Raw genomic sequence first — 23,877 nt, forward strand, 5'->3', positions numbered from 1 at the left:
AGGGTATTTTCAATTATTTTTGAACGGCGCAGCTTTTATTTTTATTGATCCTATTGATCCATATCTATATCTCACAAATAGTACATTTTTTATTTTATTTAAATAGCCGTTTGTACCTCAACTTTTCGCAAATTTAAAAAATAATAGACACCTCAATGCACGTTGATCGAAAACGAGGCCGCACTACGTCTCTCCTATCGTCGGTTGTGTTGTTCAAGCAGCTTTTCAAGCACTGCCATAAAAATACGACAAATGAAACCAACACAACATTGGAATAGAGCAAAAGAAAGGATGCGCGTTGATGACGGCGTAGAGATACAACTATTCGCTCTTGATAGATGTCCGTGTTGCATTTAAAAAATTGAAGGCGCGAGCCGTGAGCCCGCGATACTACGCTTTAAGCTGCCATTGAGGTGTCACTCAGATTCGGTAGAAAAGTAAAAAATGAGTCCGACCTACTTTCTTCAAATTTCAGCTTTACCTCTTTCGAAATGTTTACCCATAAAAAAGCTAAATTAAAGTTCTAGAACTTCTGCAAGATCGATAATTTAAGAAAATAAGGTACAACGACTCTCAAGAAAGCCTAGCGAAGATTTGTATAACCGGACAACCCGTTGAGGGAAAATATTACCTGGACGACCGCCTAATAGATGGGCACAGAGCTGGCTCTCTTCTTCTGAGGCTGATTGAAACTTTTATTGCTGTTTTATTGATTTGACGAGTCCTTTATTTTTAGCGATTTTTAGATGTTTAATATTCATATAATTCATTATGCTCGGTAATCGGCGACCTGACAAACAGGGCTAAGCCCTAGCCGTTTGTAGAAGAAGACTTTCAAGAGCTTATTATACCCTACTTACTGTTTACTTTACATCTCAGGACGTACATCTGATCTCCTTGGATGTAAAGATACCAACGGATGGAGTTACATTGCATCGAGAATCGTCGCACACTTTTTTTAACAACCTTGATACTGGAATAGCTATTTTTTTCGGTACCCTTATCTGACCACTCTGTTACCCCGATCCCCACAAGATCAACGTAAGCGGATCGAAAACTTGGAAATGGACTATTTATGCTAAAAGGAACTATGAGCACAGGGTTTGAGTACAACATGGTTCCTTTCAGCATAAATACGTCCAAATGTGGAGAAAAAAATGGGGAAACTTCAGGCGATGCGACCCGAGCATACCGCCATTCAGGATACTTTATTTTGCACTCGACTCCGCTATCGGACTGACCTGCGCTTGTCGACCCCGGCAATATATATTGCGCAATCCCGTACCTCCAGAATCCCTCCGCAGGGAGAGCCAAGACATGTGGAATCCGCTTATGGCTCTCGTTTCTTTGTCTCTGATCGGCTCTCGTGAAGTCACCTACGGTCGGAAAGATTTCATTTTCACCGGTTGAAATCGTTTCAAACTGGAATGGACTGGGAACCTATGGCACGACAGGGAGTGAACAGCCTGGAGGAAATGAATTCGAGGATGTGGTGGTCAAATATTACAAAAAAGTTGCAAAATGTATAATCTCTGATAGTTTGTGACACCAAGACTTGGAAGAGGGACTCGTTAAAGAAATACTGCGTTTATGGATAAAAAAAAAAAAAAAAAAAAAAAAAAAAAATTATTGAGCGAGTATTTTCTTCCTATCCTTCTTCTTCTTCTTCTTCTTCTCATCCTTCTTCTTCTTCTCATCCTTCTTCTTCTTCTTCTTCTTCTTCTTCTTCTTCTTCTACGAACGACAAGAGAATAGCCCTGTTTGTCAGGCCACAAATACAGGTGAGCTCAATATCTCATATAATGCAGAGAATACGTTCTCTGTTTTTTACCGTGTTCTACATACCCCCTCACGTAGGTAACGTCTGATGTCTATTCAGCCTCCTTTAATATTCCAGCAAGAGAATGCCGCGTCGCTTATTACCTTCAATGTCGTAATGTAAAATGTATTACCAATGGCCGGACTGGAATAATTGAACAGTTTAGGCAACACGGTGGGAACCTCCTTCGAGAGGGCCCCAAGAGGCCCGAAGCAAGGCGAGAAAAGAACAATCAACTCTGAGAGCGGATCCATGCTTCCTTGCGGAACTTACTCCTCCGCTCCAGCGTGCGGCCCGCTGTTAATTAAAACTCAAGAGCAGTGGCGTGGCGTGCTTTGCGATATATCGAATGATCTGCCTTTTAAACCTATGGTAAAGAATCGATTGATAGGGTGTTCGCAGCGAACACCTTAATAATCGATTCTTTACCATTGGTTTAAATGGCATAACAATCGATGTATCGCAAAGCACGCCACGCCACTGCTCAAGAGAGCACCTCGGGAGTTGTTTTAATCGCCGTCGTTGGCGTTGACGTTGCCGGCGCCGGTGCATCGCTGACGTCACACCTGGCACCGCGTGACGTCACGCCGTGTCGCATACCGATACCTCATCCCCTGCTCCGCGCGTTATTCGAGTGACTGCGTTATTACGTTTATTACGGGCGTTATTACGTAGCTTCCTTTCTTAACTCGCGCCTTGGGAAATCGACTCGCGACAATGCAATATTTTGGTTTTCGCTCCTATCGTATTCTGCCGTGCTAAAGAAGCTTGAAGCGCGAAGCTTTGGACGTCGCGAAATGATAAAACGCAAATCTCCTGTCAAACTTACGAATAATTTTTCTTCGCGTTTTTCGGCTAATTTTGTTCGCATTTTCACCGAAAGTTCCTGAAAATTTCGAGAAGAAATATTCGTAATTTCCGTTAAGAATGAACATTTTATTGAAGAAAATTTGGTGACCCTCGAATGTTCATACTGCGTTTTTCCTCAGCACGGCAGTTTTAGGTCGTTCTTCGTCGTTTGTCTAGGTACTTAAAGTGGAAAAAGAAAACATTCAGCGATTTGCTTGTTACATTAGATAGAGTACCTTTTTAGGAAGTGTATGCGAATACTGGGGAATCTATTTCTAATTGGCTTAGCGTCTTTATTCAAGTAGGTTATCTTATTCCCCTTTCTGGGCAAACCTGATTGCCGGTTACTAAGAGAAAATTGCAAATATTAAACAATTCAGTAAAGGTTCGGTTACACAATCAAATTGAGCCATCAAACTGAAGCTCTGATTGGTGGAAAAAGACCTGAGGTGAGGATGCGACCAATGAGAGGCCCACTTTGATGGCTTAATTTGATCGTGTAACTGGACCTTAAAGTGGCGTGCTTTTCGATGGACCGATTGATCTGCTAATTAAACCTACAGAAAAGGATCGATAGAGAGGAATAATAGTCAAATAAAGAATAATAATTGATTCTTGCCCATAGCTTCAAATGAAGAAGTACCGATAATCGATTATTCAGGCATCGCCTCTGGAGCAATGCTTGAACGGACCACACAAATGTTGTATTGAGGAGTTGAATTTAAACAAGTTGTATGTGCTCAGCTTAATTGTATGTAATTTCACACACGAATATTGTTTGCCATTTTATGACTGATTGCACGCGGAAAATCAAAGCTCCTGGAGTTTGATTGAAATTCCAGCATACGGTGTGAAACGAACTTCCGAGAATTATTAGAAGCACTATATCACAAAACGTTAAAAGGGAAATAATTTAATGACTTTGTACCTCTTGACAAAATACGAATTAATCACCAAATGATTTACTGCCGTATTGAAATTTTACGTAAAAGACGACAGTCAGTTTAAAAATTTGCCTTTTAAACTCATATGTCCCAAAACATCTGTTTTTTTACGTTAACCCGCCCACCCCGCTCTCAAAAAACAAGAGTTAGCAACTCAAGTCAAATGGAGCATTAAGCTGCGATAAATCGATAGATTTTACAAAGGAATAATTTTGGATACCCATTTGTTACAAAGGTAAACGGTGTCATGTACCAGGAGAGGAAGAAAACGTTTTTGAAAACAAGTTCTAATTATTAGTTCTTTACATATTGATTTAAATACCTAGTTTATCCTGCGTTGATGCATGGTTTGTTTGTGAGCGGAAAGTTTAAATTTACTGTTCAAAGTGTGAACTGCAAGCGTATTACTCATCCATGAATTATTAATTTTTGAAGTGTTAGATAGCGATTGCTAAAGTGGTAACCACATATCTAAATTGCGGTGTTCCAAAATCTCTGCTCTTATTTTCTTATTTTGAAGATAAAAAAAGTCAACTACGTGGCTTGAGATTTCTACTGAATATTCTGCTAATAGTTAAGAAAAAAAAAGTTTTTAAAGAAATAAGTTGACTAGATTCCCAACGGATCAAGTATGACAGGAAGTTTGCAACGTTGTATAGGGAGATAAGCGGTTTCGCACTTGGCCGTCGATATGGTAAACGTGTGTGTCGCAAAATTTTTAACGAGAAGACTTGAATCGTAATTTTGAATTTCTCACATACACTGAAAAAAAATTCTCGGCGTTTTTACCAAGGTCCGTTGGTTCCTTTACCATCTCACTTTTTCTACCAATTATTGGTAATTTCACTAAGACAGACTGGTAAACTTACCTAAAAACCGGTATTTTTACTGTTTTTTCAGGTATGAATATCAATTTTATTGGTAATCAATTCCCGGTAACTTTACCATTTTATCTCGGTAATTCTACCATAGTCGATAAAAAATATTGGCGTTTTTACCAAGGTCCAGTAAAATTTCCGAGAAAGTTCAATAATTTTACCGAGATATCTCGGTAAAATTACCAATTCCATAAACGGTAATTTTACCAAGAAAAAACTGGGATCAAATAGAACCCTGAATTCTTGGTAATTTCACCCTTTTCTTAGTAAATACACCGAGATTGTTTTTTCAGTGTATTATGACTCCAACTGTAATATCCTTTTATACAATCTATAATCTTCAGTTGCACCAGCAATGAACGCACTCGAGCAAAACGAATCCACCTGTAATTGATCCCGTGTGCGCGTAGATTCATCTTACGTAAATGCGTCCGAATATCGATTCAAACCGCGCGTCTCGGGTAGGTACACGCTCGAGTTTGATTCCTGGGTGTTTGGCCGTGACGTGTCAGCCGACGGTGAGGAGGGAGCACTTAAATTCATGTCACAGCGCTGTGATTTTGTGCAGGGACTGCCTTTGAGAGTCGACTAACAAGCTGAAATATTGCCTGTCAATCCGATCGTGAACGTCGCATGAAGGGACTTGATTTGCCTCTTCGCTTCGCTCTGTGTCGACGCAGGTTGATCGAAATTTTCCGGATGTGTAATGAAATAGCTCGCGTCGTAAGATGCGATTATACCTCGATTCCGGTGATTCCGGCTCAGCTACAAAGGGCGCTTTCCCTTACGGAGCTTACGGAGAATTCGCGAGATCAAATCATTAATCGTCCTCGCTCGGAGCTTCCAGATGTATATCGTTAACTTCGCTTGAGTTATTACAAGAATCTCCTTACATCTAATCCTAAGATATCGAGAGTCCCTTTATACTGACAATACCAATAGACAATACGTAAAGACAATACGAATCCGTTTCCGATTGGTTCCCTTATTCAAGGCCTCCATAGTGTCGCAAACGGGAATGAAGATTACGTTTTCACCAATCGGAAATATTATGAACTGGAATGGACTGGGGAATGGAGATGTTGCATGTGTGAGGAAACTGCGAATTGACTGTTGATTCTTATGTAAAAGTTCGCGAGAAACACGATGGTGCCGCTGGTTTTCTCTGAAATCAACTCCCTAGCTCAAAAAAAGCTCTCGAGTTAAGGCCAAAATACGAGGAGATATCCCACGCTATCCTGAGAGTCCACCTCTACATCAAGACGGACTCTCCATGCAAAGATGGGGAGCAAATACATTAGCAGTGATGCCGTGTTTGCAGTTTTAGAGTCTCCAGATATAGTGGCAGCCCTGTCGATGTATTTGCTCCCTATCTTTGCATGGAGAGTTTGTCTTGGTGTGGAGGTGGAATCTCAGGATAGCGTGGGATATCCCCTCCAGTTTGGTCTCAACTTGAGAGCTTTTTTTGAGCTTGGGAGTTGATTTCAGAAAAAACCAGTGGCACCATCGTGTTTCTCGCAAACTTTTATAAAAGAATCAACAGTCAAATCGCAAATTCCTCATACATGCAACGTTTCCATTGGGGGCGCGGCAAGGAACAAACGGTATGAGAGAAGGAACGGAGATAGAAATTCGGGAATGAGTTGATCAAAGATTACAAAAAACATTCAATTTGTAATTTTCATTCCCATTTGTGACATCCATGAGCCTTGTTGTCTTAACTCTCTCTATAAAGATACTCTAGAGATACTTAAGCAACACTGCCAGATAGCAAATCAGAGGCAGCTTACTTTTAGAGACCCCCCGCCAACAATGTAAACAATGAAATCGAGCGAAGCAAAAGTTACGTTTCTTTTTACCTAATGGACCTCTGGACTGGGTTTAAATTAAAGTACCACACAAGTTCATTCTTTAAAATTGTACGAGAAAAACAAATCTCACGACGGGAAGTTGGAAAATCAACCCCTAAACACGATATAAGTATTTAAAATTGACATTGGTTAATAATGAAATAGGTAGATACAAATGACGTAATTTGTATCATGGAACTTCAATTTACTCTTTGTTAAGAATACTTTTTAATATCTTGTTTTGGAGTCGATTTCTGAACTTCCTGTTGTAGGAATTGTTTCCTCTACGTACGATTTTGAAGAGAAAATTTGTGACTTGTGAGAAATATATCTCTAGTTAAGACCTTGTCTTGTAGTCCATTCTGATTAATGAGCAATTTTTTGAAAAAGTAACCAAATGGAATTCAGTTAATGAAAAATAATTAATCGTTTGTATGCTGTTGTTTTTGTGTTTTGGCACGTTGCGTCGGATAGTTAAGGAAATTTAAAACGCCTTCAATTTTTAAATATACAACACGCACATCCATCGAGCAAGAATAGTTGCATCCAGACTTAACAATCAGAAACACCTCACTCTTGAGGCAGTTTTGCCGTTTTAATTTTTATTCATCAGGTAACAAGTCTTTAGGACTATGGCTAAAATACATAGCCTATTAGGCAATATAAATTGGCGGTTTAGGCGAAAAGGAATTAAAAGAATAAAATCGGAAGGATCCATGAAGCACAAAAACCGCGGTGTCCGCGTGATTTCTGGCGGGAGAAAAGTAGAATAACATTTACCGTGGTTTATTCTGAAATGTTGCAAACCGCTGAATCTGAAGTTAACTAGGCTCGTCAAAGAACTCGATCCTTTACCAACAGTTCCTGATGCATAAAAATGAATTCAAATAGTACTTACAATCTGGAACACCTACTCACAAGTGAAGCGAACTTATTTGCTCGTGCTTCTCAAATGTCTGTGTCCATTCAGTTTTGTGGCTTGTTTTGATGGAAGCGTTTTCCCAACGACTAACGTGAGACTCTTAGAATCTCTCGTCGTTCTTTTCATATTTTTTCTCCTCTCTTTTTCATTCTTATCGTTCAATGGTCTGTAAGATATTTAGGAGTCTACGTGATTCAATCTGTCTGCTAACAGAGGTGGTATTAGCATACTCAGCGCTCTGGGCAACGTTCTTTATCTCGAGTCTCTCAGAAGCGCTGTGAATTACTATTGAAGTTATGACTGTTATGAGGTGCTTTTCTCTTTGGACGAGGGTTTGAGATTTGAGATGACACAGTATCTTACGTTACATGTGAGAACGACTTAGCATTGTGAGAGTACGAGGAGTAACACCCCCATCCCCCTCCTCTTCCCCCATCCCCCTCCTCTTCCCCCCATCCCCCTCCTCTTCCCCCCATCCCCCTCCTCTTCCCCCATCCCCCTCCTCTTCCCCCCATCCCCCTCCTCTTCCCCCCATCCCCCTCCTCTTCCCCCCATCCCCCTCCTCTTCCCCCCATCCCCCCTTCCCCCGGCGGACTGGTGCGAGGTCCGACTCGCATGCAGAAGGGTGATTTGCGCTTGCTAAGAGTCACTTCCTGCAGATAGCCTCAAAAATTAAGGAAATCAACCTTGTACATCTCTGGAGCAAAATAAGATTTCAAAAGTACGAGTAGCTGCACGGGCGAGAAAAGTCAAAACGCCTTCATTTCCTGTGCACGCAATACGGACAACTCTTGACCACGATTAGCTGCATCTACGCGATATTCCCCAATGTGGTGACGGGGTAGTGTTAACTTTGTTGCATCCTCAAGGTTTTGAAGGGGCATCATACGCCTTATACGTATATTTACTCTCACGGGTGTGAGAATTGTGATGATTACACTTGTATGAGCCAGCAGGATGATTTTTTGTTTCTCTCTGTCTCTCCGTGTAGAGAATACTTTCTCTTTTCAACGTTCAGTGACTGCGCGAGAAAGGTTTGAAATGATACTAAAAACATAAAAATTGCTGTTCTGCCCTCAGGGATTGGAACTTTAAATGTTCAAAATGCCCGTCGTTATCTACATCTAATGCTTGTGAAAAAAACATGTTCGTAGAGTATAATTTCTTAACTTCTCTACTGAACAGTAATGAATTAAAGGAGGTCAAGATTGAAGGAAGCGCGGTACTCAAGAGGGTTGGATTTAATTACTGCCGTGTCATGGAAGAACGCTGTACACATACAAGCCATCAGACGCTACCGAATTTCCTTCGACAAATCACGAACTTGCAGAAAAATTTTTCAGAGGATTTTATTTGTAATTGTATTTGAATAGTCCACAAATTTCGAGAAAAAATATTAACAACTTATATCTAAGAGGAAATTTCGCAACATTCGAATACTCATAGGGTGTTTTCACTTAGCACGGCAGATTACCGAGCATTATTTTCGCCGTTTTTTTTCAAAGAGCGTCTCTATAATTACGGGACGGAAAAACTCGGAACATTAATCGCATTAATCGGAGGGAACAGTAAACAAGCAGGAAGCTCCAACGCATTGGCGTCGGAGAGCGGCTCTGGGGGCAGTAGTTGTAGTCAAGAATGAGGGCCTAGACACATTTTGTCATTGATGTACAATCCGACAACTGTCGATTCAATCAACGAAAACGATTCAAACTGTCGAATCGCCCCAATGGCCACGATAGTTGTTAGACGTTTACGGTTTCCCTGGTAACCTTTGTTTGCTATCAGCTGATATCAAGTAATATGACTAGGAAGCTCCAACCCAGTGGTTAAAGCTTCCTTAACCGCGAAAACTTTAAAATTCAAATTTTCAAATTTTGAACGTAAAGTACATTTTTTCCATCACGAGATAAAAGCACAAACAAGTTTTGAATTGTTGACTGTATCACCATGATTCCAAAAATACAATACACAACATAGCATTGACTAACAATAAAACAGTATGCAATAAAATAAAGTCATGACAAGGAACATAGCCGAAAATGGCGCCGATTCCCATCAACCAACGCGCGGTCTCTACAATGTAACATGCTGCATTGATACTCCCCAGCTGGGACCGTCCGGAATAGCAGCTCTAGTGCAAGCACCAGAGCCGCTAAAATGACTTACCCCTGATACGCTCCCGCCACAAACAATCAATCATTGAGGTACCTTCAGACCAAACGTCTGTCCACCATTGTCGCAATAATGCGTGACAGAATATCTCGTTTGTCAATCTTAGACTTGCGATCGATTTAGAGCAGTAAGAAGCCAAGCGTGCATTAATGTAGATGTTACCCGTGTCTTGCTCCAACATTGCACATAAAGCGAATTTTTCTTGCTTGAGCGGACCCAAGCTCAATGACCTAAAACGTGGTAGTTTATCCTCGTTGTTGCAAAAATATCAGAAAGTAAGAATCGACGGATGTTAAGATTCAAAAGAAAATGTGCAAAAAAGAGAAACAATGCGCAAAAAGAAAATGTGCATCTGGCTGCGCAGGAACATTAAGAGTGCATACGTTTTTTCTAAAATGAGCTAGAATTACACCGAGAAAAATCTACGGCTTATAAAGCAAATAGTGAGTTCGTATGGAACGGCACAAATAGTAGTGAAGGCAACATATAATAATAGTAAATGTACCATAGTCGTGGTATATATACCATACTATAGTACGAGCTACCACAGTATGATCCACTACCGGTAATCATTAGTTCAATCATTAATGGTGTTCCATATTAACCACTAATTGGTTTATAAGCCATAGCTTTTTCTCAGTGTAGTAGCTCTTTATTGCAAAATGCAGTCTAAGTGAACCATAAACAGGCTGAGGAATCAAAAGTCTCACGCTTCATTTCCGGTTTCGCCAAGATCAAGCAGACGTCGTGCATGATCCTCGAAAAAGGTCGGATCACGAAGGAAAAATTCACTTTGAATTGTGAATTAATCATGTCGGAGCATCCGCGAGCCTAAACGACCGTGATGAGGCCGTGATAGCGGGGGACGACCCGGAAGCGGCAGGGAGGCTGAAATATTCGAGACTCGAAGAAGGGAAAGGCGAAAGGTGTTATGAAGCACCAAGTTGCAGCACTACTGCCGTGCCAAGGAAAAACGCCGTATGAGCATTCAGGCGTTGCCAAATTTCCTTCGATAAAAAATAAATTTACTGGGAAAATTGTAAATGTTTTCCCCCAAAATTTTCAGATAATTTTGTGCGCAGTTTGATCTAAAATATCTGAAAATTTTAAGGAAAAATATGCTTTAATTGCGTCGAATATACGCGTTTTATGAGAGGAAATTTGACAACTCTCGAATGTTCATACGGCGTTTTTCCTTCGCAAGGTAGACTAGTTACTCGTCTACCGAGTTGATATTCTGCATGTGGTTTCCTGGCTCACGGCTGAAAATGAACGTTTTCGCAGCGAAGCCGCGGTGATGTATGGGACCCCGCTCAAGTCCCGAGTTCCTGTGTTAAATTGCTTTTCCAGAGTATGAGCGGCTGTTTTTAATATTTCAACCCCGCGGCCCTGGGCCCGGGCCCAGAAAGAGAAATCGAAGCTTTAAATTAAAAATGAAGACGGCGCACGATACATTACGTGAAGGCGCCGGATTTCGTGTCGGCAGGAGCCACGGTTCCTTGCTACGGAAAAACGTCTTATGAGACTTCAGACGTTGCAATATCTCATTTGATAAAAATCGACTTTGTGCGGAAAATTGTGAATATTTTTTTCTTGCTTTTTCGGACAATTTTGCAGTGTTCAAATTTTTCCGGAAATATAGTTTCGAATTTCAAAACTTTCCGGACTTTTTCTTGAAATTCCCCGCAATTTCTAGCAATTTTCGAAATTTCCCAAGATTTTAGGTTCGTTGGTCAGTTCAATCATTTACTTGATCAGATTTGATGATATTTCCATCAAATTGACGATTTTCGGAACTAACTCCGGGTGTCTTCCGGAATTTTATAAAAAAAAAAATCGGAAGTTTTCTTGAAATTTTTGGAATTGTGAATCAATTCCAGAATCCGCGAAATCTTTGGTAAAATGAAATGGGAGCGCTATGATTTTGTTCGCAATTTAATCCAAAATATCTGAAAATTTAAGGGCGAATATTTTGAAATTTTCTTTAAAAAAATGTCTTATTGGGGGAAATTTGACAACATCCGAAGGTTCATACGACGTTTTTCTGTAGGACGGTAGCACGGGCCGCGTGACAAACATGCAGGCGGCGTCATTTAATCTTCATGATTTAAAAATTAATCGAAAGTAAAGGATGAGGATTTATCACACGATGATGGTTGCGGCTGAGCGTCGAGTTAGTTTATTGGAGTGTGGAAAGATGCTTCTATCTAAGGATGACATCCGAGAGCAAGGGACTCCCCCCCTACCGCCCCCCGATTCACCCCCTGTTGTCGCTTCCTTAGCTCCGGGCTCCGGGGGAGAAATAACCCTCCTTTTCCTTTCATTTGCTTTTAATTTTGCCGCCGTTTCCTTAATCTAGTTTGCCTCCCCGCCGAACGTCCGCACGTCTCTACTTCCCATTAAGTTTTTGTTTGCGTCTCGTGTTCTCGCTCGTTTTTACATCTTGTACTTGGAGGCCTACTGTCATACTACGGAAAAACTCCGTATTAGGCTTCAGGCGTTGCCAAATTTACTTTGATAAAATACTATTTCTCGGTGAGCTTATGAAATTTTTTGTTCTAATTCAATAGTAAATTTTGTTCGCAAGCTCTCTCAAATTTCCTGAAAATTTCAAGGAAAAATATCGACAACTTCCTTCAAAAATAAATATTTTATCGAAGGGAATTTGGCAACTCTCGAATGTTCGTACGGCGTTTTACCTTAGCACGGCAGCCTAACCAACGTTTTGTCTCGGCTCTCTGGAACGATGGAGACATTCTTGAGGGCGAGCCGAAAATGCGGGTTTAAGTTTCCGAAAAGAAAACAAACTGACACTTCAACACCGACGAGGGTTGTTAACCGGAATATTGCCGTGGTAGGATAAACGCCGTATGGACATTCGAATGTTGCCATTTACAGCGCGTTAAGCAAAAATACCCCAAGGCAGTAGCGTGGCGTGAATGATCGATTATAGATTTTCCCCAATTTGAAGCTACGGTAAATAATCGACTGTTGAAGCGTCCGTTTTAAACACCCTGTTTATTGATCCTTTTCCATAGGTTTAAATAACAGAACAATCGATATGTTGCAAAACACGCCACGACACTGAATCAAGCCCCATTAACCATTTTGAATTTTTACAAGAACATTCTGTTATTTTAGGAATGAGTCGAATCAATTATCGTCCTGTAGATTGAGTTAGATGAGACTCTTAGTGATACGTATTTGGACCGCGTTCAGCAGAAAAGAACCAAGCCACATCAGCCATTGCTAAATTTAATTGAGCAAGTTAATTTTTCATATGAAGACCGTTGTGCGGATTTTTGTTCAAATTTCAGTGAATTTCCTGCATAGCAAGAAGCAAATTCCTAAAAGTCTCCAAAAGAATTCGCACAAACATTCACTAATAAAAAATTAAATTGCCCGGTTAAAATTGGCAATAGCTGAAGAGGCTTGGTTCCTTTCTACTCGACGCGGTTCTTAAAAATATTAATATATGAGGAAAGTTTCTCAAAATGGTCCTAGAAAATTTCTGACACTTTGAATTAATCTGCGTAAAAAAATCTCCAAAAACTTCGAGGGTAAGTAATCGCACAATTTCTGGGAATTTTACCAGAACAAATTTGGCAACGTCCAAGCGTCCATACGGCGTTCTTTCATTAGCGCGACAGAATACTCTTGATTATCGTTAGAACGTGCGTAGCAGTTGAGTCGCGGGTTCTTATCATGATCTTGAAATTGGAGGGTCTCGCCCTCGGGTAGCCATACGCCCCCCCCCCCCCACCCATCATCATGAAGCCCACGTTACCTATTAAGAGCGAAAATGTCAACAAAAAGAAAATTCAGTGAAATTTTTGGACTGCTTCGTTGAACAATCTCTCCGTACAAAAATAAAATGGCGGCGGAAATTTTTAAACGTCCTATGGCGCTTGTGATACTTTTGGCCGAAATCTGACTATAGCAGGTAGATCTCAGTGACCAAGTTGTCTGTGTTTACCTACTCAGTTCCATGTTTCTCTTCATGATAATGACAAAATATCACCATCGATGGCGTTTGCCTGTACATTTCGATCGGAGATTTTAATCACGGCTATCATAGTTTTTAGATAGGAAAGCTATTTTATGAAAGATATTTAATCCTTTCATTTTAATAAATCAAAATCGACAAATAACGATATGCTTTTTGGTACAATACTGACTTTAAACGATTTCGAGGTAAGCATGAAAATGACCGATAACAATCATTATCACCTGATTTTTTGCAAGTATGTGAAGCCGTAGATAAGTCAGTTGCATCTACTTTTTTCATTGTCACGATCGATGGTACAAAATAGCTCCTAAAATTCACACGTATGGTGCCTAAATGGGCTGAAACACCCAGTACACCTTTAATTTATATTGATTTCTTTCCTTATTAAAAACAATTTATATGAATACTCATTGCCTTGCTTTACAGTCAGAAAATTTTCAGCACTAATTGCTTAAAAATGTCGCAAAGAAACTTTCGTAAGTTGAGCACAGTCTGTTGGCGCATTCATGATTCATCATGTGTCTCTCGAGACTATGACCTAGCTGGGAGGGTCTCTTATTGCACATTAGACCATTTAATTTATTATTGCAGTTTATTTCGAAGTAAGTGGCACTGTAATGGGAAAGAGAAACATCTGCTAACGCCGCCAGACCCGATTTAAGTGCAGAAAACTGCAACAAGATGCCAGAATATGGACTTCATCACTCTCCTCTGTAATGTCGTAAAGATGAGAGAGTGGAACTCGAGGAAAATTTAATATTGACTCCAGTGGCGTGGCGTGCTTTGCGATATATCGATCGATCTGCCCTTTGAACCTATGGAAAAGAATCGATTAACAGGGTGTTCGCAACGAACACCTTAATAATCGATTCTTTACCACAGCTTCAAATGGGGGAAAAATCGATAATCGACCAATCACGCCCCGCCACTGATTGACTCCCGGGACCCAATCCAAGAGTGGACTACTCTGTCGTGATAAGGATAAACGCCGTATGAACCTTGAGGCGTTTCCAAAATTCCTGGAGTAAATCTCGAATTTTCTGGAAAATTTACAAATATTTTCCTCTCAATTTTTCAGATAATTTTGTTCGCAATTTCACCTAAATTTCCTGAAAATTTCAAGGAAAAATATCCATAGCTTTCCTCCAAAATAAATATTTTATCGAAGGAAATTTGGCAACTCTTGATTGTTCATACGGCGTTCTTCCATGACACGGCAGTAATGTACAGAGAGAGGATTAAAGTGCCCTCAGAATTATACCGTTAGCACAACTTTGCTCACAAGACATTAATATGATTCCTCCCAGGAAGTAAATAAAATCGATATATCGAACAAATTATGCTAAAATGCGAGTTTTGCTTTTTACTCTTCGTAAAAACATAGATGCGACAGGGCAGAAGTATAATTCAGCAGGGTATTGGTGAACACCTCTTCCGAAAACCCTTAATTAAAGCCACATGAGACTAACACGAAAATTTAATTTTGACTTGAGTAATCGAATTCGATATTTCGTATTTAGTCTCATTTGGCGTTGATTCAGGGTTTTCGGAATAGATTTTTCACCACCGTTTCAGTATGATTCTGTGTTGATGCATCTCTACTTTCAAAAAAAGTAAAAAACGAAACTCATGTATTAGCAAAATTTGTTCGATAAATTGACGTTTGCTCAAAACCGGGATTCTCGGATTTTTTTTTTTTATTTATTTTTTTTTTTTTTGGGGGGGGGGGGGGTGTTTCCAAGGTGCTTTTGAAAAAACAAAAAACACAGTCCTAATTGATTCATCCAAAGAGTTCGCATGGAATTTTGCAGCCCGATCGGAGGCGGAGGCTCGAGAAGTTCCCCTTGTTAGCTTAACTCCAAGCTTAAATTAACGACCTGGTCTTTTGCAGTACTACTATACACAAATCAACACGGGGGATGAATGCCAAAATTCGCCCTAAAAATCCCGGAAAAATGTGGCAACAGCTTTGCGTAGGCCCAAAAAGAAGCCGTACAACTTAGGGGCTGAATGGGTCTTACAACATGATTTGCCTCTTGCTCTTTTTCTTTCTAAAAGGAGCGAAGTTCTACAAAGTTCGGCCACGCCTATTGAATTTGAAAAGTTAAGGCGACAGATTTCATTCAGGGTGCTTCATCTTCTCTTTTTCCCGGCATCTTGGCTAAGTTGAGTCATTGCAACCAAGTTTTTTCATTTATTACTGGAGATTCTCCTCCGCATTATCTGACGATTGCATCGCGATGAAAATAGTGAAATTAAAAAAATCCCGGGTCGACGTTTTTTTTTAGTATTTTATGAATGAACATTTGCCAGCAGAAATTCAAGGATTCTGTTTTATTTTTAGAGTTTAAGAATCCATCAAATATTCCCCGGTAGTGATGTGGAATTGGCTATTTTTAATTTGCTTTCTTTATTGCTTACACCAAATTTAAATCGGGGTGGATTTAGCAACACTCGAATGATCCTACGGAGTTTTCTTTCTTTAGCATGGCACCAGAGTGATGCCGTCTAATAACAAAATACTGCCGCGTGAGCCTTCGTGCATTGCTAAATTACCAACGTTAAAATATGGATTTGCTATTTGTACTTGGCTGATTTGAAAACGCCTTCAATTGAGACATGATACCTCCCGCATTCCGGAGAGTACGAATAGTTGTATCATTGCGCCTGAGTAACGTGACGGAAGATTATCACTGAAGTAGACTGGCCTTCTCGGTTTATTTTTATCGCTTTCGCAGTCATAACCGCATTGTTAAAGTGTGCTCAAGCTTCGATTGTATTTTTAAACGAACATAAAAAATGAACAAGTTTTAAGAAGTAAAGGAAAGAACGGGAACTCCGATCAACTATAAAATACAAGAGAGCACAGTATAAAGTATGGTTAAAATACTTTTACACAAATGACACGTTCATACCCAACTGGAGCAAAAGTTAGAATAAAAAATTTAAAACGAAGATTTGTGCGAAGATTTGTGTGCAGAAATATTGCATTCACCCGTGAAATCAGCCATTCCCTCCATCTTGTGCTCATAACTATTTGCGACAGGACAATCCTGATATTGACACTTGGCTGATATAAAAACGTCTTCAAGTGTTCCGTGATACCTTACGCATTCCAGAGAGTACGAATAGTTGTATCATGATACGCCTGACCAACGAGACGAAGTCTACAAGATTTGACATTTGGATTTTAGATCTCAATCACGGACAGCTGTAAAAAGACGTCATCGCTAAATTTTATTCCAACACTATTTGCAGCAGAAGTCACATGAAATCCTTACAACACGGGTTGCGTAAAAGCTGTCAGACCACCAAAAGGGGATGACGTGGCCAGATTAACCCGTTCTCCTCCTTCCCAATCCTTCTGATGCCACGGGCTCTGAAAGTGTGTTCTGTGGGCTAATTTGAAAACGCCTTCAATTGTAGCGTGATACCTCACGCATTCCAGAGAGTACGTATAGTTGTATCATCGCGCCTGACCAACGCAACGGAAGATTAAAAAGAAAGCAGCCTTCACGCTGTTAGGTCTTTTTGGTTTCCTTTTGTTATATTTGAAGTCGTAACCGCATAATTAAAGTGTGGATTGTATTTAGCAAATGGGTAATTTTTATAAGAGGATTTTTTAAAACTATTTAGACCGGGAAAATCTGGGATTCCTCAAGCTGGGATTACATTTAAAAAATTTTTAATTTTATCCGAGGATTAAAATTAAACAATCGGTTAAAAATAAAACGAACACTTTTGAACTCGAATCAACCATAAAATACAAAAAAATACCATAATTTGTGTAGGATGTGTAAATAAAATCAAAACACATCTAGGATGTTTCGCGCAAATAACCCGCTCATTCCCAACGGGATAAAAAGCTGTAATTGAACATTTAAAACAAGGAGTTGTGTGTAGAAATTTTGCATCCATACGTGCGATCAGTCATTCCCTTGATCTTGTGCTCAGAACTATTTGCGACATGACAATATCGATATTGAACCTTGGCAGAACTGAAAACGCCTTCAATTGAGGCGTGATACCTTCTGCATTCCGGAGAGTACGAATAGTTGTATCATCGCGCCTGACCAACGCGACGGAAGATTCACATTAAAATAGCCTTTACCGTCGTAGGTCTTGTCGGTTTTCCTTTGTTATTTTTGCAGTCGAAACCGCATAATTAAAGTGTGCTCAAGCTAGGGTTGTATTTAGCATATGGGTAATTTTTAAAGGAGGATTTTCTAAAAAGCGCTGAGATCGGGAATATCGAAGATTCATCATCAGGGCAATTCAGGGAAAATCGACAACTCTGTTCCAGAAACCGAGAATCTCTGCTCCTAACTTTTAGAGACCAATTCATCCCTTTGCCTCCATTTTAATTTTCTCCAGGTTATTTCGTTACTACAGTCATTTGCTGAACATATATTAAAGTAAATTGAGTTCGTTTGTGTTAAAATACAATTTTGGTACGGAAATTTAAAATACTCATTTTTATTAAGATGTATGTTGTTGCGCCTGAGTCACCATAATTGACCTTTTGGATATTCAAATCAGGAGAATAATAGAGAATATCTTTCAGTAACCAGATAATTTAAATATGAAAATAAATTGATATTGATATTTGAAACCACAGAGAATTATATCGTTTTCCCCCAAGAAAATACCGGTAAAATTTTGGTGTCTAAAAAGTGTTAATTCCCGCGTCTTCTCCTCGAAATGATTAACATCCTGGAACTCTAAGGCACAGTTGGTAATTATCTCGCCTATGTTGATGGTCTCCATGCCCTTCATTACCAGTTATTCCTTCCAGAGGGAGCCGGTAATTGAATTTTCAACTTTTAGTTAATCTTTGTCTCCGCGTGCTTTGATTTTGCAGCTCTGAGACAGGTCTGTTTACTTCGTAGTCAGTCCCGATGTTGCGATAACAGCAAATAGAAGTCTAGTTTTTACTCTCTTGGCCGGTTGAAAATGAGTTTCTAACTGTCCGGAACGTCCCGGCATTTTATTAAATGTTTCAACTTTGATCTTTTATGCTTTGCAACAGCCTTTTCGCGGGTCATATTATTAAGTGACTGTGTTTTTTGGCTGGTCGATTTGTTCTTATTCAGCAGTAACATGTACCCAAGTGAAGAGTTTAAATTGAATCTTTTAAAGGAATATCTGTACCATCCGCATTATCTACATTTCTATTCTTACTGACTGAGATTCAAATCAATATAATAGTCGGCCGTAGTATACTGCCTTCAAACTTATTCGTTGGTACTAGGAAGAAACGCCGTATGAACCATCAGGTTTCGCCACATTTCCTTCTGCAAATCAATAACTTTCCTAAAAATGTAAGAAATATTTAATATTTAATTATTAAAATAACAAATATTTCTTTTTAGCGGCTCTGGTGCTTGCACTAGAGCTGCTATTCCGGACGGTCCCAGCTGGGGAGTATCAACGGACCATGTTACATTGGAGAGACCGCGTGTTGGTTGATGGGAATCGGCGCCATTTTCTGCTGTTTAGGGGGGACTGATTTTATTTTAATTGATATCTTTTTCCTGTGAGCGAATGCTATGTTGTGTAGTGTATTTTTGGAATCATGGTGATACTGTCAATAATTCAAAACGGGTCTGTGCTTTAATCTCGCACTAGAAAACAAGCAGGAAGCTCCAACGCATTGGCGTCGGAGAGCGGCTCTGGGGGCAGTAGTTGTAGTCAAGAATGAGGGCCTAGACACATTTTGTCATTGATGTACAATCCGACAACTGTCGATTCATGTTTTGTAACTTAGCAGATTTACGTAGCCGGTGTATAAATGTGTATTGGGCTTTGATATGGCGAATACATGGCATTATCACTTGTTGTATACTTTTAATTTTGAAAGCTCTTTGGAGGTCCGCTTCCTAAAAAATCTCTGGTTGATAAGTCGTTTAGCGAGGCTGCAAAAAATTTGCATTTTTATATCTGAAAGTGTAGGTATTGGTTTTTTGTATAATTGTTTTTTTGGATTGCTGGAAAAGTAACGCATACTTCTATAATTTAGGACTGAGTCAGGGAAATATAAGGTTCGTTAAATAGTAAATATTCCTAGTACCGTGTGACACTATTGTTAACGAAAAGTTTTTGCAACTTGTCAAAGAGGTTGTTGAATGATCTTCGAATAACTTTTGATGAGCTAGAGGTAATGGTTCTATCTGCAGCTCGTGGACTTCTGTACGATATTGTCCAGAATCATCTAAATTTTCAAAAAGTGTCCGCTTATTCGATACCCAATTTGCTCATTCATGCATACAAGGAGAAGCGCATGAAAGCTTTAGCAGACATTTTGGAGATGAATCAAGAATTAGATGAAGAATTTATGACTTAAATCACGGCACCTTAATCACGGGATGACCTTAATTACGGCAACTATTTATTGTCCATGAGATGCAGATGGTTCCATTTCCCTAGCTCATCAAAAGGTATTCGAAGATCAATTTCATAAATAATCAGCCCATGAGTGGGTCCAGAATGAGGGAGAAGGAAAAGTTGAAATAATTTTACTGGAAGGAGGGATAAATGAGGTACTCACCGAATTTATTCGTACAGAACATTCAAAAATCCCGTGAAAAAACAGCTCACAAATAAAAGCAAATTGCCATAGAAACTTCTTCACGAAATCACACACACAACGAAGAACGAGGCGCTACAGACGAGTCCGTCCAGGACAAGTTAAAAAATTCCCATGAGCCGAGTGTCGTAGGTTAAGGGCCCGTTCGCCAAAACTAATCGGAACTGTATGAATGAATTGCTCCTTTTAAAAATCAAAACAATATCGAATTGCGATATATTACACAGTTAAGATAGGGCTATGTCCTGTCGTAAGCGGCGACATACAGTCGATATCATTTCAATAATCGCCCCAATGGCCACGATAGTTGTTTAGACGTTTACGGTTTCCCTGGTAACCTTTGTTTGCTATCAGCTGATATCAAGTAATATGACTAGGAAGCTCCAACCCAGTAGTTAAAGCTTCCTTAACCGCGAAAACTTTAAAATTCAAATTTTCAAATTTTGAACGTAAAGTACATTTTTTCCATCACGAGATAAAAGCACAAACAAGTTTTGAATTGTTGACTGTATCACCATGATTCCAAAAATACAATACACAACATAGCATTGACTAACAATAAAACAGTATGCAATAAAATAAAGTCATGACAAGGAACATAGCCGAAAATGGCGCCGATTCCCATCAACCAACGCGCGGTCTCTACAATGTAACATGCTGCATTGATACTCCCCAGCTGGGACCGTCCGGAATAGCAGCTCTAGTGCAAGCACCAGAGCCGCTAAAATGTACTTTACGTTTAAAATTTGAAAATTCAAATCTATAAGTTTTCGCGCTTTTTTCGAAGAATGCCGTGGTTGGAGCTTCCTAGTCATACTACTCGACATCAGCTGATAGCAAACAAAGGTTACCAAGGAAACCGTAAACGCGTAACAACTACCTACCGTCGCCAGAGCCGCTTTCCGACGCGAATGCGTTGGAGCTTCCTGCTTGTTTGATTTTTCAGAGAATTTTTTTCGTAATTTGATCCATAAACTCTAGAAATTTCAAGGAAAAATATTCATAACTTTCTTCGAAAATAAACATTTTTCAAGAGGAAATTTGATAACATTCTAATGCCCATATGGTGCTCTTACTCAGAGCGGCAGGAATGCATAATGATTCGTGAAGCGAAATTTACAAGATTTGTCATTCGGATTTAAGATCTAAATCAGGGACAGTTCTAAAAGGACGCTAACGCTGAATTTTATTCCAGCACGTTTTGCAGCAGGAGGGACATAAAATCCTTATATTATATATAATAGCATAGGTTGCATATAATAGCTTCCAGACCACCAGAAGGGGAGGAAGTGACCAGATTCACCCTCTCTCTTTCCCAATCCTTCTGATGCAACGGGTTCTGGAACTGTGTGCTATGCGCTAATTTGAAAACGCCTTCAATTGTGGCGTGATACCTCCAGCATTCCGGAGAGTACGTATAGTTGTATCATTGCGCCTGAGAAATGCGACGGAAGATTAACATTAAAGCAGCCTCCACGCTGGTAGGTCTTGTCGGTTTTCTTTCGTCATTTTCGCAGTCGTAACCGCATAGTTAAATGGCGCTCAAGCTAGGTTTGTATTTAGCAAACGTGTTATTTTTACCTGAGGATTTTTAAAAATATGTTTACACTGGAAAAATCCGGGATTTAGCGCAGGGCATGAAAAATTTGAGGAAGATTTAGGAACTGTGTTTCAACAACCGGGAATCTCTTTATCTTTTCCGCTCCGCCTCACTTCATTTTTGTCAGATAGTGCTTTAAAATCAGCACTTTTTCTCATTTAAATCCATGTAAAATATCCACGTTTTATTGCATAACCTGGCAGCCCTGCCTTTTTATGCCTAATTAGATACTGGTGAAAGTACCAATTTACCTTGTGTAATCCATCATGCCTCTGTTCCCAGATAATGATAAAATCACACTGGTAAAAAAAAACCTCTTGGACCAATGCCGCGGTGCATTGACTTAAGAGTGCAGTTTCTTGTCGCCGGATTTAAGAGTCTTGAACTCTTGTTTCAAGCGGATTTTGCATTGGTTCAAGCAGATTTTGCATTGATTCAAGCGGATTTTGCATTGATTCAAGAGTCCAGACTCTTAAATCCGGTGACAAGAAACTGCACTCTTGAACTAAGAGGTTTTTTTTTACCAGTGCAGCACTTTTCCACATCTATACAGAAGGATATTAAATAATATTATAATGTTTCATCTAACCTGGCAACCCCAAGCCCAGTTCCCACTTCTTTTTGCTTTTGCAAAGACTTTTCGATAAAACTATCGGGGACTATTCGTCACCTCCCGGTCGAAAGAACGTAACAACATTTCAATGTTGCCAAATTTGTCCTCGTAATTTGCATTTTTACCTAGAGAAACTTAGATAATTTTAACTGAAAATTTCACTGATTGATTTCTAATGATCTCATGCAGAAATCGGACAAATTTTAGACACAAATTGCAAAGGTACATTCTCGTAAAACTTTAATTGTTCCAGTCAATTTTGCAACCTTCAAACGAAGTAACTTTCCTTCGTGCGGTAAATACGAATTTGGCAACGTTTGAAGGTTTATTTGGCATCTTTCCTTGGCTCGGCAGTATAGATAAAGCTACTTTAGGAGCGAATATGAATACGGTCCCAAACGAAAACAAAAAAGCAGCACAAAAAACTAGACAGCCTGCTCTCTTTTGGTTCGTATGATATTGAGAGCGCACATCTCGGCGCTGAGAAGCTTCGAATTAATGATGGTGCTAAGGGAAAACACCGTATGAACATTCGATAATTGCCAAATTTCCCTCTATAAAATGCTTATTTTTGAGGAAAATTATAAATATTTTTCCTTGAAATTTTCAGACGCTTTAGATCGAATTGCGAACAAAATTATCTGAGAAATTGGCAGACATATATTCAAAAAATCTCCTGAAAATTAGTGATTTGTCAGAGGAAATTTGGCAACATCTGAATGCTCATACGGCGTTATTCCTCAGCGCGGTGGCATGGTGGAGCATAGAGCACGTGCATTCGTCCGCCGAAGTCTCCTCGCTCGAGCCCGATCAATAAATTATTTCATTCATTAGCGGGAAACTAATTCCTGTTCGCAGCCGTGAAATGCCTCGCATGAATTCTCGTTATCACCACCTGCTCGCAACATTATCCGATTTCAAACGCACTGTTTTGCCTCTGCTTACGATCCAACATTTTACACGTGCATACATGTTTTACATGCGGAGCTTTGAAATATCCGATATTATTTTCAGTTTTTGCACGCTCGTATTTAGGGACCGCCCGTAGTTAGGAAATGATCATATTTTCCTCGTTTCAATTTGCTGGTTCGCGTCCGCGAGCCATGTTCACGTTTGCAAAGCTCCTAATAACCTCATGTTTCAACTCGATTTTGTAATGGAACAGTGGGCTGACTTCAAACAACTTCGTATGAATGGACCTCCAGACTAGAGTACCTTTATGGATAGAGTATGGCCTCTGCGGGTCGCTTTTTCAATGATTGTTGCATTAGGTGTATCGAGAAATTGCATCGCTAAGATAGGAATTTATCTATCACAGTCAATGATTCAACAATCCAGGCGCTGGAGGATATACCCATTATCATGAACACATACATCTTGCGTGATACTTTGTCTACTAAGAACGGCATATGAGCCATTAGGCGTTGCCAAATTTCCTTCAACAAACCACGATTTTCTAGAAACATTTGTGAATAACTCTCCTCCGATTTTTCACATGATTTTTTTCCGTCACTAGGTCTAAAAAGTCTGAAAATTTCAAGAAAAAATATTCATAACTTTTTTCAAAAATATTCATAACTCTTTTCAAAGATATTCATAACTTTTTCAAAAATATTTATTATTTCCTTCATA

At 39.6% G+C, this 23,877-nt stretch overlaps 1 protein-coding gene across 4 annotated transcripts in view; it reads left to right on the top strand.

The window, feature by feature from the left end:
- Positions 1 to 23,877, top strand: part of LOC109032266 (metabotropic glutamate receptor 2) — a 555,771-nt gene that overhangs the window by 397,225 nt on the left and 134,669 nt on the right. The window lies entirely within an intron of this gene.

Source organism: Bemisia tabaci, chromosome 5 (genome assembly GCF_918797505.1).
Source record: "Bemisia tabaci chromosome 5, PGI_BMITA_v3".
In the NCBI taxonomy this organism is placed as follows: Eukaryota; Metazoa; Arthropoda; class Insecta; order Hemiptera; family Aleyrodidae; genus Bemisia; species Bemisia tabaci.